The following is a 17,262-nucleotide window of genomic DNA, read 5'->3' as shown; positions in this document are numbered from 1 at the left end:
ATCGACGACCTGCTCGCGACGGTGAGGAAGGGACGGATCTTCACCAAGTTGGATCTACGAGGGGCGTACAACCTTATACGCATGCGGGAGGGCGATGAGTGGAAGACAGCCATGTTTACACCTTTAGGCACCTATGAATATCGCGTAATGCCTTTTGGTCTGCAAAATGGCTCCCATACCTTCCAAGCTTTCATGCATCACGTGTTAGCGGGACTCCTCTACAAGAAGTGCGTCTGCTTCCTGGACGACATCCTGGTCTTCTCGGAATCGCAGGAGGCTCACGAGAGGGACGTCAAGGAGGTCCTGCAGAGGCTACGGGAGCACAGACTTTACGCCAAACTAGAGAAGTGCCAGTTCGACATGACGGAGGTGGATTTCCTGGGCTACAAGCTGTCCGACAAGGGACTCGCCATGGACAGCACCAAGGTCCGCGCGGTGTTGGACTGGAAGAGCCCGCGCAATCGGAAGTAGGTCCAGAAGTTCGTCGGCTTCGCCAACTTTTATCGCAAGTTCATCAAAGGGTTCGCGAAGGAGACGGCGGCCATCACGGACACTCTCAGCTCCAAGAAGAAGAAGTTCACCTGGACGGACCAGGCGGAGCAGTCCTTTCGGAGACTCAAGCGTCTCTTCGCGTCCGAAGAACAGCTGCTACATGTAAACCCCAGCAGACCAATGAGGGTTGAGACGGACGCCTCGGACAGAGCGGTGGGGGCCGTCCTGTTGCAGCAAGATCCGCAAGGGGAATGGAGGCCGTGCGCATTCTACTCCAGGAAACTCAGCTAGGCGGAACAGAACTACACCATCTGGGACAGGGAGTTGCTGGCCATTCATGCAGCTTTCAAGGCGTGGCGGCACTTCCTCGTTGGAGCCAGGCACACAGTGCAAGTCCGCACGGACCATAAGAACCTGGAGTACTGGCGCACGGCGCGGTTCCTGAACCAGAGACACATTCGCTGGGCGGAGTTCTTTGCGGATTTCGATTTCCGGATAGAATACATCCCGGGAGACAACAACGTCATGGCGGATGCACTATCCAGGAAGCCGCAGTATCTCGAGGAAGCGGCGCCGGTGGCGGCCAAGCACATTTTTGCACCGAAAGCGTGGGCGTGCGCTTCAGCTGCCATGGACCTGGACGCGGTGCGTCGAGCGCTGCAGATGGATTCGTTCGCACAATCCAAGATGGAGGAGGTGCGAAAAGGCACAGCGAAGGACGACGAGTTCCAGATACGAGACGGACTGCTCATCCGCAAAGGGGCTCTCTACGTCCCCGGAGACGACCTCCGCGCGAAAGTCTTGCAGCAGCTACACGACGCGCCCAGCGCTGGGCACTTCGGCAAGGACAAAACAGCGGAATTAGTAAACAGAGACTTTTGGTGGCCCAAGGTGATGGGAGAAGTCGCGGATTACGTCTCCAGGTGTGACACCTGCCAAAGGGCCAAGCCAGTACACAGGAAGCCGGCGGGTCTACTAGAACCCCTACAGACGCCGCTCGAACCGTGGGAGAAAGTGGCCCTGGACTTTGTCACAGATCTGCCCAGCTCGCGAGGCAAAACAGCGGTGCTCGTGTTCGTAGACATGTTCACCAAGATGGCGCACTTTATTCCGTGCGCGAAGGTGGCCACAGCGGAACAGACCGCTAAGCTATTCATAGACCACGTGTTCAAAGCTCACGGCTTGCCGCGGTCCATCCTGTCCGACCGGGGTCGCCAATTCGTCTCGAGCTTCTGGCAGAAGCTGCTGGGCATCCTGAATGTCAAGATCAACTTAGCGTCGGCACGACACCCGCAGACCAACGGACAAGCGGAGAGGGTCAACGCCATCATGCAGCAGTACCTGCGATGCTACGCCAATCAACAACCCTCGACCTGGGTGGACTACCTACCGCTGGCCGAGTTTGCCTACAACAACACGAAGCACGGGTCTACAGGAGTGACACCGTTCTTCGCCAATAATGGGCGGCATCCCAGAACTTTCCCGGGGTTAGAGACGAAGGGGGAGGGGGAGCCAAGGGGAGCAGAGCACTTAGCAGCAGAGTTACAGGAGGTCCACGAGCAACTCCGAAGGCACTTGGAACTGGCGAAACACGCCTACAAAATGCAGGCAGACAAGCACAGGAGGGTCGGGGAGGACATCCAAGTGGGGGACTGGGTCTGGTTAGCAGCCCAGGCAGTGCCGGCCAGGACGCTAGCTAAGAGGAAGCTCAAACACAAGCAGCTGGGACCTTACCAGGTCGCGGCGCAAATCAATCCAGTGGCCTTCTGGTTGACACTCCCGGAGGGCTCCAGAATGCACCCAGTCTTTCATAGGTCAGTGCTCACACCCTACAGGGAACCCCACAGGTTTCAGGCGACAGGGAACGCGCCAGACCCACTTAACGAATCTCCGAAGAGGGAGGGGTCACGGAGGGCGACGCCACTCAACGAGGTCACGGAGATTTTGGACTCGAGGTGGGGGGAAGAGGGGGTGGAATACCTCCTCGCCAGGGAAGGTACCCCAGCCAGTACCAACAGGTGGGTACCGTGCTATGCCGTGGAGGAGCACTATCTTAAAGACGAGTTCCATGCACTCTTCCCACACAGACCTATGCCGGCAGAGTATTTCGACGACTGGCTCTTCACACCCACACTGTCAGCCAGTACGTTCCAGGGTTTTTCATCAGCTGAAGAGACGACGCCGGACACTAGCTCCTCGGAGGGGTCTCTCTCGGGGTTTGCCACAGACCGCTCCTATTGGTGGGACACTCAACCGGAGGTGGGGTGGCGCAGGGAGCTGCTGCGGGGACCTTTGCAAGCAGTCTCACCAGAGGTACCCGGGGGAGGGGAGGACATGGACGTGTTGGGGGAGGATCCTGGATTCGAGCACATCAGCAGAGAGATGGAAGCAGAGGAAATCGACGTCGATTTCCCAGGGGGGGAAGAATGGTATCCCGCACTCACACCCACAGGACTGGAGCACCCGGAACCCACACCCGAAGAGGGAGAGGGGGGAAGGGGAGGCTTCGAGGGGGGATGGATGTCAGGGAATCAGGAGCAGGAGCACTGGGGAGAGAGGAATTGGAGAGCGAAGGGGAAGAATCCGAGGGCAGCGTAGGGGAGTATGACAGTGGCCCGAGAGATTCCATGAGCTTCTCCAGCGAATCAGAAGATTCCCAGAAGGGGGCGCCGATGGTCAGGGCAAGGGGGGTCCCAGGGGGGACACCCCAGAAACAAGGAGCCAGAGGGAAACCCCAAAGCAGCAGTGGAGGATCGGGACCAGTTTCCCCACCAGAGCGTAGTGGGGGGGAAGAGTCACATGTGTCAGGGCCAGCGTCTCCTCCAGCGGGGAGAGAGAGTGAGTCAGGGCTGACCACGCCTCCATCGGAGAGTGGGGGAACGGAAGGGAGGTCAGTTGCAGCTAGCCCCCCCGAAGGGGGAAGCAGTGACAGCAGCAGTGAAACGGTTAGGAGGAAAGCTGCTGGCTGGGCGCGCGCGCCAAGTTCAAATGTGCAGGCGCGCGGAACAGCGGGAGACCCGGATGGGGAACCAGCTCCTAAAGCCCGCCGGAGGGAGGGAGAAGGCTCAGGGGAATCAGCGGGAGAAGAGGCTAGAAAGGGCGGAACCCCGGCGGGCAGGCGGACCCAGAGGAGGAAGGAGCAGCGGAGAAGGTGGAGCAAGGCTAGAATCTTAAATTGGTGTCAAGGGGGAGGAGACTCAGACGGAGCATCAGCGGTCTGACAGTTGAGACGTAGAGCTGCGCGCTGCGGCTCTGGAAGTGAAACTGAACTTCTATAAAGACTTTTATACTTAACAACGAAGCAGCGTTGGTCCTTTGTGAGCTGGGACCTAGGGTAGCTCTGACAAACACCTTTTTTAATCTTTTAGCCAAAATGTCTGCAAAAATTCTGTAATCCACATTAAGCAGCGATATGGGGCGGTAATTTTTGAGCTGTGTCTTTTCAGTCTCTGTTTTCGGTAGAAGTGTAATGTAAGCTTCCTTCCACAACTCTGGTGCCCTTCTCCCTTCCAATATTTCATTGCAGACTTCCTTCAATGGTTGTATTAACCATTCTTTCAAAGATCTGTAGTATCTTGAAGTCAAAACATCTGGTCCTGGAGATTTACCTAATTGCATGTTCTGGATGGCCCCTTCCACCTCCTGATCCGTTATTTTGTAGTTCAACATTAGCTGTTTTTCCTGAGAAATTTTGTGTAGTCCATTTATTTTCAAATATCGATCGATGTCCATTTCTTTCTGCTTCTCCTGTGTATAAAGTTGTTTAAAATACCTCTGAAAACACTTCCTGATCTCCACTGGGTTCTGTATATTCTTTCCTTCCACTTCCAAATTCGTAATAGTATTGAGTTTTTGTCTTTAGTTCATTTGCCAGGCCAACAATTTTCCACACTTATTTGCCGATTCAAATGACTTTTGCCTCATCTGTTTAATCTTCCATTCTATTTCCTGATTCATCAGCTTCGTATATTGTACTTGATATAACTTTATCTCTTTCAGGATCTCCTGTGACTTTGGTTTTGCTCTCAGTTTCTTCTCTCCTTCCTTTATTTTCCCCAGGATTTTATCCTTTTTTTCATTCTGAGTTCTCTTCTTAATTGCATTCTGTTGTATTAAGAATCCTCTCATAACCGCTTTACTTGCGTCCCAAATTACTCTTTTTTCCACTGTAGTATTCATATTTATCTCAAAATAGTCTCTTAGAGTTTTTTGGGCCTTCTTGGTCACCTCTTCATTCCTGAACAAAGTATCGTTCATCCTCCATCTAAAGGAACCAATTGGCGTCAATTTCATTTCCATCTTCACAGCATTATGATCAGAACAAGTTCTGGGGCAAATCTCCACTTTGCTGATTTTTGGAGCCAATCCCCTGGCTACCCAGATTTGGTCAATTCTTGTCCATGTCGTTTTAGCCTCAGAGAAGAAAGTTCCCTTTCTTCCCAGAGGGTTCTTCATTCTCCAAATGTCAACTAAGTCCATATTTTCAGTCATATCAAAAAAGGTTTTTGGTAGTCTACCATCTTTGGTGACTACCTGTCTCTGTGCCTTGTCCATATTTGTAGATACCACTCCATTCATATCTCCCATCAAGATCATATTATAGTCCATGTAATCCATCAGAGTCTCGTGTAGCTTCTTAAAAAACTCCGATTTTCCTTCATTTGGTGCATAAATACCTACAATCAAGAATTTCTCTCCTTGTGATTGAATTTCAATTGCAACAAATCTTCCTTGGTCATCTTTAAATATGAATTTCAGTGATAGGCTCTCCTTTGCATAAAGGACCACTCCTCTTTTTTTTTAAAAGTTACCGGCTGGGCGCGCGCGCCAAGTTCAGATGTACAGGCGCGGGGGACAGCAGGAGACCCGGATGGGGAACCAGCTCCTAAAGCCCGCCGGAGGGAGGGGGAAGGCTCAGGGGACTCAGCGTCAGAAGAGTCTAGAAAGGGCGAGACCCCAACGGCCAGGCGGAACCAGAGGCGGAAGGAACAGAGGAAGAGGTGGAGTAAGGCTAGAGTCTTAAATTGGTGTCTGGGGGGAGGAGACTCAGACGGAGCATCAGCGGTCTGACAGTTGAGACGTAGAGCTGCGCGCTGCGGCTCTGGAAGTGAAACTGAACTTCAATAAAGACTTTTGTACTTAACAACGAAGCAGCGTTGGTCCTTTGTGAGCTGGGACCTTGGGCAGCTCTGACAGTAGCCTTATCACATGTGTTTCTTGCAAACAAATCAAGTCCAAATGTTCTTTTTTCAATAAATGAAAGACTCTCCGCCTTTTTTCTGGGGAATTTAGTCCATTAACATTCCAGCTCGAAACCTGCAACGCCATCGTATAATTACGCTGATGTTCCTCCAACTGCACCCAATGCTTGCTCTTCTTCTGTTGGTGGTGGTGGTGAAACGTTCACTGGGGGATCCAATCCAAAAGATAATGCTGATATATCCAATATTCCCCTGTTTGGTGATCTTCTATCCGATGCTCTTTGCTCTAGTCCTCTATCTGGTGATCTTCTATCCGATGCTCTTGGCTCTTTTCCAAGTCCCTTCTGCAGGTCTTCTTCGTATTTATACAAAAACTTTACTTTATCTTCTACTGATCTTATTTTTATTTTCCTTCCTTTGAAACTGAAGGATAGACCTTGGGGAAACTCCCAACTAAAAATAATTTTATTCCTTCTCAGCAGGGCAACCAAATCTCTGTAGTCAGGCCTAAGATCCAAAAGATATTTTGGGATGTCTTTAAAAATTTCCACTCTTGACTGTTGTACTTCTATGTTCTTCTGGTAATGCCAACCCAATATTCTGTCTCTCTCTTCTTTAGTTCAAAGGGTGATCAAACAGTCTCTTATTCTATTCTTCTCTTTTTTCCCTCCTCTTCCAAGTCTGAAGGCCCTCACAATTCTAAACTCTTCTTGACCCAAGTCCAGGTCCCAAAAGTTAGCAATTTCCTGTGTGAGAAAGTCTATCAAGCTTTCCTTCTCCAATTCAGGTAGGGCTCTGATCCTCAAATTCGTCTGTTTTTCTTTGGGCTCAATCATAGAAAGCGTCAACTTGTGATCATCAAGTTGCCTCTGTAGGGCTGGGACTCTCTCTCTCTCCAGTTGTGTTACTTTACATTCAGCAGCAACGGCTTTCTCCTTGGCTTCCTCCGCAATCTGTCATATCAAAGTAGATTCCTGTATCAATTTCTGAATAGTTTCAGTATTGGTATTCAACTTTTGTCCCAGATTATTTATACTTTCTGTACTTAAGTCAATTTTAGTAGTAGCGGCATCCACTTTCTTGTTAAGCTGTTCCAGTGAATCATTTATCTTATTTAATGCAACCGCTAAGGCCTCTTCTGTCGACATTCCTCTTGGTTTGGAGTGTACTGGTGCAGAAGCAGCAGCAGAAGAAGCAGGGGGGGCCTGATGTTGAGCCTCTCCTGGATTGCTGCCAAGTCCTCCCTGTCAGGGAACTGACATCGGAGCGAGAGGCGGAGGCAAGGCTCCCAAGCGATGCTGGAGAAGGGCCCAGCAGGGAGAGAGGCAACTCATCGGCTGGGGAAGGAAATCAGCGTAACACCAGGGGTGAAGGGGGGCAGATGGGGGAATCGGCAAGGGGGCTCCAGGACTCCTCGCCGGAGACCAGCGGGGAGAGCACAGGTCCTCCACTACCCACACCCACCCTGTGCAGAAGACTTCCACACAGGGAAAGTAGGCGTAGACTTGGCGTCAAAGAAATTCTTTGCTGGAAGAAGTTCAAGAAACGCCCACTGACGGATTCTGCTAGCGACTGAACAGCCACGAAGTGAATGGCTGTCCAGACAGAAAAGGTTTAACCAGGCAACCTAGCCTAGAGTGGCGGCAACTTACGCACGAGCAACCCCTAAAACCATTACACTCCCAGACCTTAATGTTTTTTCAACAGTTGACTGGTCTTTTTTTCCTTTCCATTTGCCATAACATTTAAAAGATTCAAGGTCAGTCCCAGAGTCTCACAGTTCTTTATCTTGCAGCTGGAAATTCCCCTAGCCCAGCTCTTGTAAAGCAACCAGTTTCAAAGGCTTCCACGAGGGGGAAACAGTTTCTATTTGTGTTAATCAGTAATGTCCTCTTTTAAACACAGTTCAAACAATCCAAAGTTAGTTTCAATTTTCAGTTACTTTTACTCCTTTTATAAAAAGCAGCCGGAGACAGTAAAAACAATGTATTTCTCTTATTTAGCTAGCTGTCAATGAACGTTCTAAACGCTGTCAATGAACATTCCAAAAGACATCAGTCCTGCTAGCAGCCCGTTTCCAGAGTCAGAGCGGCGGTATTTTAGCTCTCTTCGCTCTCTCCTGCAGGCAAACTCAGTCCACAAATTCCCCCCCTCTTCTCCTGCCTCCAAGGGGGGGGGGGTTTAATGTTCTTTACCAATAGAAAATCAGTCTTTTACAATAGGCTTTCCAAGACTTCAGCTTGCAGCCTCATTGCTTCAGTCTATTTACAAAAGGGGAAGGCGGACTTCCTGTATTGAACCTCCCCGTTACAATACCAAATTAAACGTTTTAAAATCCAATTCTCCCGTTTCAGCTCTACTCACAGGTAATTACTTTAAAATCAAATTGTCCACAGGAAAAAGTCAGCGCTCTCCGGCAACAGCTATGCGGCTTCGCGCCGTTGAAGAAGCAGACGATTCAAAGCACCGCGCCACTCACCCCACGTCGCTCCGGACCCCCGAAACCGGGTTTCCCCGAGAGTAGGGGAGGCGCAAAAGGTGCCCGCCGAATCCCATGCTCACAGGCTTCTCCCGCCTGTGATTTTTTGCGGGTCTCCGCCTTCGCCATGGCGGCCAGACCCAAATTCCCATGGGGCAAATTCCTCCCGATCAAATCGTGTTCTTTGGTCTTAATGCACATTGAACCAGAAATCGCAAAGTGTGTGGAATGAGACCAAAATAACACAACACCGTCTTTTCGCTTCCATATGCGTAGAAAGACGACGAATAAGCTTTGATTGGGCTTATTTCAACTCGCATGGTATTTTTTGGGTGTGCACCAGAATCACCCCCAACCAAAGCAAAAAGGTCTTTTGGTTTCCATCTACATAAAAAGAAGATGATAAAGCTCTGATTGGGCTTATTTTAAATTGGTGTTTTTGGGGTTAGAATGCACATTCACCCAAAAATCGGAGAGTGACATGTTTGTAATCAGCCCAAATCAAACATAGGTGTTTTGGTTCCATCTCAATAGAAAGAGGACGAATAAGCTTCAATTGTTCTTTCGGTGTTCATTCACCCTAACCCTAACCCTAAACCTAAACCTAACCCAAACCCTAGCAAAGCAAAGTGTAATAAGCCTAAACAATTCCAAACAGGTTGTTTTGGGTTCCAGCTACATAGAAAGAAGAATCTTGTTTTTCGCTTATTTCAAGTCGTGGTCTTTGGTGTTTATGCACATTGAACCAGAAATCGCAAAGTGTGTGTAATGAGACCAAAATAACACAACACCGTCTTTTCGCTTCCATATGCGTAGAAAGACGACGAATAAGCCTTGATTGGGCTTATTTCAATTGCATGGTGTTTTTTGGGTGTGCACCAGAATCACCCCCAACCAAAGCAAAAAGGTGTTTTGGGTTCCATCTACATAAATAGAAAATGATAAAGCTCTGATTGAGCTTGTTTCAAATTGGTTTTTTGGGGGTTAGAATGCACATTCACCCAATAATCGCAGAGTGACATGTTTGTTATAAGCCCAAATCAAGCATAGGTGTTTTGGTTCCATCTCAATAGAAAGAGGACGAATAAGCTTGGATTGTTCTTTTGGTGTTCATTCACCCTAACCCTAACCCTAACCCTAACCCTAACCCTATCCCTATCCCTATCCCTATCCCTATCCCTATCCCTATCCCTATCCCTATCCCTATCCCTATCCCTAACCCTAACCCTAACCCTAACCCTAACCCTAACCCTAACCCTAACCCAAACCCAAACCCAAACCCTAGCAAAGCGAAGTGTAATAAGCCTAAACAGTTCCAAACAGGTTGTTTTGGGTTCCAGCTTTTATGTTGGAAGAAGTTCAGGAAACACCCACTGACGGATTCTGCCAGTGACTGACACAGCCATGGAGAAAGGGCTGTCCAGCCAGGGAAAGGTTCAGCCAGGCAACGTTGCCTAGAGCGGCACCCCCCCCCCTTTACGCACAAGCAACCCCCAATTCCCTTTACAGCAATCCGTCAGTCCTTGACGTTGCTTGTGCACAACAACAAGACAGGCAGCATCATGAGTCAAACCGGAGGAGCAGGCACCGGAGTGGGAGCAGCGGCAGCACCAAATCTGGAGGAGAGAAACCGAGATTTGGAACAGCAGGTGGCTCTGTTAGCGGCACAGCTAGATGAAAGGAGGACTCAGGATGCCCAGGGGAAGTCCACCCCCATCGCAAGGAAGGTGCACAAGTTTGGGGGAGACCCCAGGGATTATAATGCATTCAGGACTGAGGTACAGTACGCACTGGAACTGCAGTATGATGACTTTGCTGATGATGGGGAGAGGGTCGCTTATGTTATCGGGCATCTTCAAGACGCTGCCAGGGAATGGATCCGGCCATTAATGGCAACGCAGAATGCTGCCCTAAAGGACCTTAGGAAATTTTTTGGAGCCATGGACGCCATGTTCTCAAGTGGAGTGGAGCAGAGTGTGGTTCGCAGGGAACTGATGGCGTGCAAGCAAGGGGGCCAGTCAGTTAGAGAGTACTGGTCGCGTTTTGCTATGCTTATCCATAGACTTGGGTGGGAACTGGGCTCGGAACCAGTGCAAATGTTGTTTGAGGAAGGCTTATCCCCCTCAGTGAAGGACGAACTCTCCCGCGCGCCCCGCCCTCAATCGATGGATCAGCTGACTAAGGCTGTACTTGCGATTGGAGCGCGCCAGGAAGCGCACGCTTTAGAGAAGCGGGAGGGGAAAGGAGAGCGTTGGCATGACAACCGCATTCCTGAAATACCGGACCAACCTTCCCAGCCAGTGGAACCAATGGAGATTGGGGGAGCGCGCGCGCGCGGGGTTTCAAACTCCAGCGAAGTTCGAAAGAAGGAGGGAAAGGAGGGGAAAACAGTCAAGAAGTGTTTCCTCTGCCAACAGCCAGGACATTTTGCCAGGGTCTGCCCTCAAAGGAAAGCATGGCAAGGAATGGTGGGGGCTGCTGGCTGTGAGGAGGGGGGAGAAGAGGAGCAGGGAAAAGCCAACGCTTGGCTGCCGATCAGCGGGCACAGCAGCCAGGCCAGCAACCAGTAAAAGTGCCCAAGCCAGACCCCCCCCCCAAGCAGCCATAGCCATAGAGGTGGTGCTAGAACTCCCCAATGGGCACCCAATCAAGGTTAAGGCACTGCTGGATTCAGGTAGTTCCTGTAATTTTTTCAGCAAGGATTTCGCCCTGGAGCACCAGCTGTACCTCCTGCCTCTAGACTGTCCCTTACAAGTAAGGACCATTGATGGCAGAGAACTCCTGGGAGGGGAAGTGACGCACCAGACTCCCCCCATGAGAATGAGGGTTTCCAGACACACAGAGACCATTGCCTTTCACATAGCCACACTGGCAGGACCACCCATCATACTGGGAATGAGCTGGTTGGCACTACATGATCCAGTAGTGGCATGGCACCAGCGGACAGTTTCTTTTGGGTCAGCTCACTGCTTGGAACACTGTCACGGGGGGGAAACCCCGAGGATGGCTGTAGCCAGGGTGGCAGGGATGGCGGTGGGGGAAAAGGGGAAGGTACCGCCACAATACGCTGACCTGCAGGATGTCTTCAGCAAGAAGGAAGTGGATAAACTACCCCCCCATAGACCCTTCGACTGTCAAATCAACCTACTCCCAGGGGCTCAGCTACCAGTGGGTAAACTGTATGCCATGTCGGACAGGGAGATGCAGGAGTTGCGGGAGTTTATTGACAAGAACCTGAAAAGAGGTTTCATAAGAGAATCAAGGGCGGTGGGAGGCAGTCCGGTGTTCTTTGTGGACAAAAAAGACACCAAACAGCCCAGATTGGTCGTAGATTTTAGGGCCCTGAACCTTGTATCGGAACCAGTGACCTTCCCGATGCCCAGGATTGACGATATTTTAACCAGGGTGAGGAAGGGGAAAATTTTTACTAAGCTGGACCTTCGGGGTGCGTACAATTTGATTAGGATGAGGGAGGGGGATGAATGGAAAACCACCATGTTCACCCCTCTGGGGGCCTTTGAATACCTCGTTATGCCTTTTGGATTACAATCAGGCTCCGCCTGTTTTCAATCTTTCATGCACCATGTGTTGGGATCCCTGCTGTACAAGAATTGCGTGGCCTTTTTAGATGACGTGTTAATCTATTCGGACAACGAGGAGCAGCATGTCAGAGACGTCCGGGAAGTGCTAAAGAGGCTACAGGAACATCAGTTGTGGGTCAAACTGGAGAAGTGCCAGTTCCACACCCGAGAGGTCGAGTTCCTGGGATACAGGTTGTCGGACAAGGGCCTAGCTATGGACCCAGGCAAGGTGCAGGCGGTGCTGGAATGGAAGACCCCCAAGACCCGGAAGGACATGCAGAGGTTCCTGGGGTTTGGGAACTTCTACCGGAAGTTCATCAAGAACTTCGCCCACTTAACCGCACCCATCACCGATTGTCTCAGTAGCAAAAAGAAATTCGTCTGGACAGAAGATGCACAGCAGGCCTTTGAAAGGCTGAAGAAGGCCTTCGCTTCGGAAGAGCAGTTCTTGCATGTGGATCTGCAGAAGCCAATGAGGCTGGAGACAGATGCGTCAGACCAAGCCGTAGGGGCGGTGCTACTCCAGCCGGGAGACCAGTCCAGCTGGAGGCCGTGCGCGTTCTTCTCGAGGAAGCTGAGCAAGTCGGAGCAAAATTACACGGTGTATGACCGGGAACTGCTTGCAATTTATGAAGCCTTTCGACGCTGGAGACATTTGCGTGGCAAGACCCCTCCCCCATGTGAAATGAAGACACTGGACACAGTATTTAAGGTTAATGGGCATAAAAAGGCCACAACTTTATTGATTACAGAATTGGAAGGTATTGGCCTTAGGCATTGGCTCCTATCGACTACCCGGCATGGGAACTGGGAAGGGTTGCCCACAAACCGTGGGGGTCCTGTTGAAGTACGCCAACTAGGATCCCACGGGTGTCACCGCTCTGGGGCGTGCCGGAGGCCCTTACCTCCCTAGGTTTCGGACAAGGCAACGCCCCCCGGAGTCCTCTACCGGACTACCCTTTCCTCTTGGGGAAGGTGATGGCGCTTCCTTCCCCCCTTCATTTGCATAACAATTGACCCCTGCCAATGCCTAACCGCCACTCGAGCAAAGCTCGCCGCCAATACCTTCAAGCCTGTAACCAATTCCTAATCCCTGCTATGATGTCCCCCAACCAAATATCGTTTCCCGCCTCTGACAGATGCACGCCATCCCATCTGTAGAGGGCCTCGTTGCTGTACTGGATGCTTGGGTGGCCAATGATGCCCCCGCCCAGAGCTGCCACTCTACGCTCCACAGCCCGCTGCAAGACCTTTCTTGCTTTATTGATTCCGACCGGACTCACACAATCCCTCCATGTCCTCCTCTCAAGCAACGAGGACCACAGGATAGTAATGTTTGGGTAAACCGCCATCAGGCCAGCAAAATCGTCATAGATGTTCCATCTCAAATCAATAGCTTTGCGGTATGCTAGGTCATTTTCCCCCAACTGGATGATCAAGGCATCCGGTGGGCCCTCGGAGGCGGCCCTCACCATCACGGTTGGCTTAAATTCGCTCCAGCGCATCCCTCTTCGCGCTATCCACGTCAGCTCAACATTTTCCGGTAAGTTCAAGTTTTGCCCCAGCACGATCCCTGGCCCAATGCACAATGCTATGGCCCACCAACCAAATGCGTACCTTTCGGAATTCTGAAAAGCAAATAGATAGAGAAACCGAGATCAGACGTGCGCCCGCTAGTCATAGATTCTTTCTTACGTAAGCTCTGTATGCATTAGATTTCCACCGGCCCAGATCCTTTATCCTCTCCGTGGAGAGCCCGAGGTGCACAGCGGTGGTTGCAGCACCGATCCGAAATGAGTGAGCCGCAAATTCAGCCGCGGGCAGCCTGCATGCCGCCAAAGCCCTGCGCAACACCCGTGTAAACTGGTGTCTAGCCAAAGGCGATCCGTCGGCATGAATCAACAGGGGGCCTGGGCTAATGGGTCTTTTTTTTTTTTTTAAATTATAAATTTTTATTCATATTTGCACATATATCCAGAAAAAACATAAACAAAAAAATCCACCACATACCTTATACAAATTATATCCACTTCACAAATCATAAATAAAATACATAACTGAACTAGTCTCAACTGAGCCTTGGACTTCCCTCCACTCCTTTGGTAAGTATCGAATAAATTATATAGTCGCGTACTTTTTAACTCTTTTACATAGGCCTTTCCCGCTGTTAGAGTTATTTCAACCCCGCCAGTGTCACCTGAGATTTAGATTCCATATACATTAAATATTTCTTCCAATTATCATGAAATTTCTGTTCGTCTTGGTCCCTTACTCTTCCTGATATTCTGTCGAGCTCAGCATAATTTATCATTTTAACCTGCCAATCACTTATGTTAGGTATTACTTCTAATTTCCAATTTTGTGCTAACATAATTCTTGCAGCTGTCGTAGCATATAGAAACAAGGTCTTGTCTTCTTTTTTAATTTCTTTACCGACCATTCCTAACAAAAAAGCTTCTGGCTTTTTGGGAAATGTATATTTCAAGATTTTTTTAAGTTCATTATAAACCAATTCCCAAAAGCCTCTCACTTTGCAACACGACCACCACATATGGTAGAGGTCACCTTCTACCTCTCTACATTTCCAGCATCTTTTATCCTTCAACTTATAAATCTTCGCTAATTTCACTGGTGTATGATACCACCTGTAGATCATTTTCCACAGGTTTTCCTTTAGTGCCGTGCATGCCGTAAATCTCATATTCTTGTTCCATAGTTCCAACCACCTCTCAAAGTCGATGTTATATCCAATATCTATCGCCCACTTAGTCATAGCCTCCTTCACCTCCTCATCTTTTGTATACCACTCCAGCAAAATATCATACATCCTTGACAGTGTTTTGTTCTTACCTTCTATAACTTCTACATTAAATTTAGATTTTTTATCTTCAAATCCTACTTTCTTTTTGTCTTCTTTTAGCAGATCATTTACTTGGTGGTATTGCAACCACCCTGTAAATAAATTTTTGATCTCTTCATATGGTCTAAGTTTAATCCCTTTATCTGTCTTCCAAGTTAGTTCTTCATAGGTGGCATTCTTCCCTTCCATGTTTATTTTTTTTATAGTTAACACCTCTATTGGTGAAATCCACCAAGGTGTCTTCCTTTCCAATATATTTTTATTTCTTTCCCATACTTGGAATAGTGGTCCCCTAAAAATATGATTTAGAAAGCCTCTATGAACTTTCACCTTTTCGTACCACAGGTACGAGTGCCACCCGTACCTGTTATCGAAACCTTCCAAGTCCAAGATATCCCTATTTTCCAATCTTATCCAATCCTTCAGCCACAATAAACACGCCGCTTCATAATATAAACTTAGATCCGGTAGAGAGAATCCCCCTCTTTCTTTTTTGTCCACCAATATTTTCATTTTTATTCGTGGTCTTTTGCCTTGCCAGATGTATCTCGCTAAGGCTCTTTGCCACTCTTTACACTGCTTTAGACCTTTTAGTACCGGAATGGTTTGGAACAAAAATAACATTCTGGGGAGAACGTTCATTTTGATAACTGCTATCCTCCCCAGAAAAGATAACCTCAATCTCTCCCAGATTTCAAGATCTTTCTTAATATTCTTCCAAGTGACTTCATAATTATCCTTATATAGGTTAATATTTTTCGCTGATATCCACACTCCAAGATATTTCACTTTCTTTGCTGTCATAATTCCCATCTTTTGTTCTAGTTCTACAATATCTTCCTTAGTTAGATTTTTAGTCAACATTTTAGTCTTATTTTTATTAATCTTGAGGCCTGATACCGCTCCAAACTCTTCAAATTTTTGCAAGGCTTCTTTCATACTATTTTTTGGGTCTTCTAGAGTTAATACAATATCATCCGCGAAAGCTTTTATCTTATGTTCTTTAATCCCTACCTTAATCCCTTTCACTTCCACTGCCTCTCTCAGTCTCTTAGTAAGTACTTCAAGTACTGTTATAAATAACAGAGGAGACAGGGGGCAGCCTTGTCTAGTCCCTTTAGATATGTCAAAAAATTCTGATGTTGAGTTATTTATTATTAGCTTAGCTTTTTGTTCATTATAGATAGCTTCTATACCTTTTCTAAACCTTTCACCCAGCCCCATCGTTTTTAGATTTTCTGTCAGGAAGCACCAAGAAACGTTATCAAAGGCCTTTTCGGCATCAATGAAAATCAAAGCGGCTTGTTTGTCTATTCTAGTTTCCAAATATTCAATGATATCTATCACATTTCTTACGTTGTCCTTCAATTGTCTCCCTGGAAGGAAGCCCGTTTGATCTTTATGGATTCTGTTATTTAATACTTTTTTTAATCTTTCTGCCATTACATCCGCAAACAGTTTATAGTCGTTATTTAATAATGAAATTGGCCTATAGTTTTTCACCTCTAAGGCATCCACATCTTTTTTAGGAATTAATGTAATATAGGCTTCCTTCCAGGTATTCGGGGTCTTCCCTTCTTTTAAAGTATTGTTCATCACTTCACATAGGGTTGGGCTTATTTGATCACTTAGTACTTTATAATATTTGGCTGACAGACCATCTGGTCCCGGCGCTTTACCGATTTTCATCTTTGATATTGCCTTCCTTACCTCCTCCTCTGTAATCAGCTGATTTAATAATTCTTTTTCTTCGGTTGATATCTGTTGTAAATGATGTTCTTTCAGATAGCGTTCTATATCATAGCCTGTCTCCTTACCTCTTTTATATAAATCCTTATAGTATTTCTGAAACAACCTTTTTATTTCATTTGGGTCTTCCACTATCTTATCTCCATCCCTTATCCTACAGATCATATTTTGTTTTTTCCTTTCTCTTAGTTGCCAGGCCAAGTATTTCCCTATTTTATTAGCGGATTCAAAACTCTTCTGTTTCAACATTTTGACTTTCCACTCAATCTCCTGGTTTACTATCATAGAAAATTGGGCTTGTAATAACTTTATATTTTGTTTTATAGTCTCATCACCTGGCTTAATAGTTAATTGTCTTTCATTCTCCATTAACTGTACTAAAATCTCCTCCTTCTTTTTCTCTTTTTCTTTTCTTTGATGGCTGTTTTTCTGAATTAGAAAACCCCTCATGACGGCTTTCCCTGCGTCCCAAACCGTTTCTAAAGCTGTCCCTTTATTTAAATTCCACTTGAAGTACTCTTCAATTGTTTCTTTTGCCTTAATCACTATCTTTTGATCATTAAATAGAGATTCGTTCATTCTCCATCTAAGTACTCTAGCCTCTTTACCCTTTAACTCTAAATATACTGGGTTATGATCAGATATAGTCTGTGGGAGAATTTCAGATTTAATTAAGTTCTGTATCAATTCCTTAGTGATCCAAATACCATCTATTCTCCCCCAACTCTGGTTAGGATTTGAGAAAAAAGTATATTGTTTTACAGTAGGGTTTTTGAATCTCCACGCGTCAATTAGTCCCATATTATCAACCAAATCAAAAAAAGTCTGTGGTAGCTTGCCTTCCTTAATCTCTTGTTTTCTTGTTGATCTATCCAGATTTGGTAACACCACCCCATTAAA

Source organism: Podarcis filfolensis, assembly GCF_964270895.1.
Source record: "Podarcis filfolensis genome assembly, chromosome: W".
Lineage (NCBI taxonomy): Eukaryota > Metazoa > Chordata > Lepidosauria > Squamata > Lacertidae > Podarcis > Podarcis filfolensis.
The sequence above is the reverse complement of the archived record's forward strand: the minus strand, read 5'-3'. Positions refer to the sequence as shown.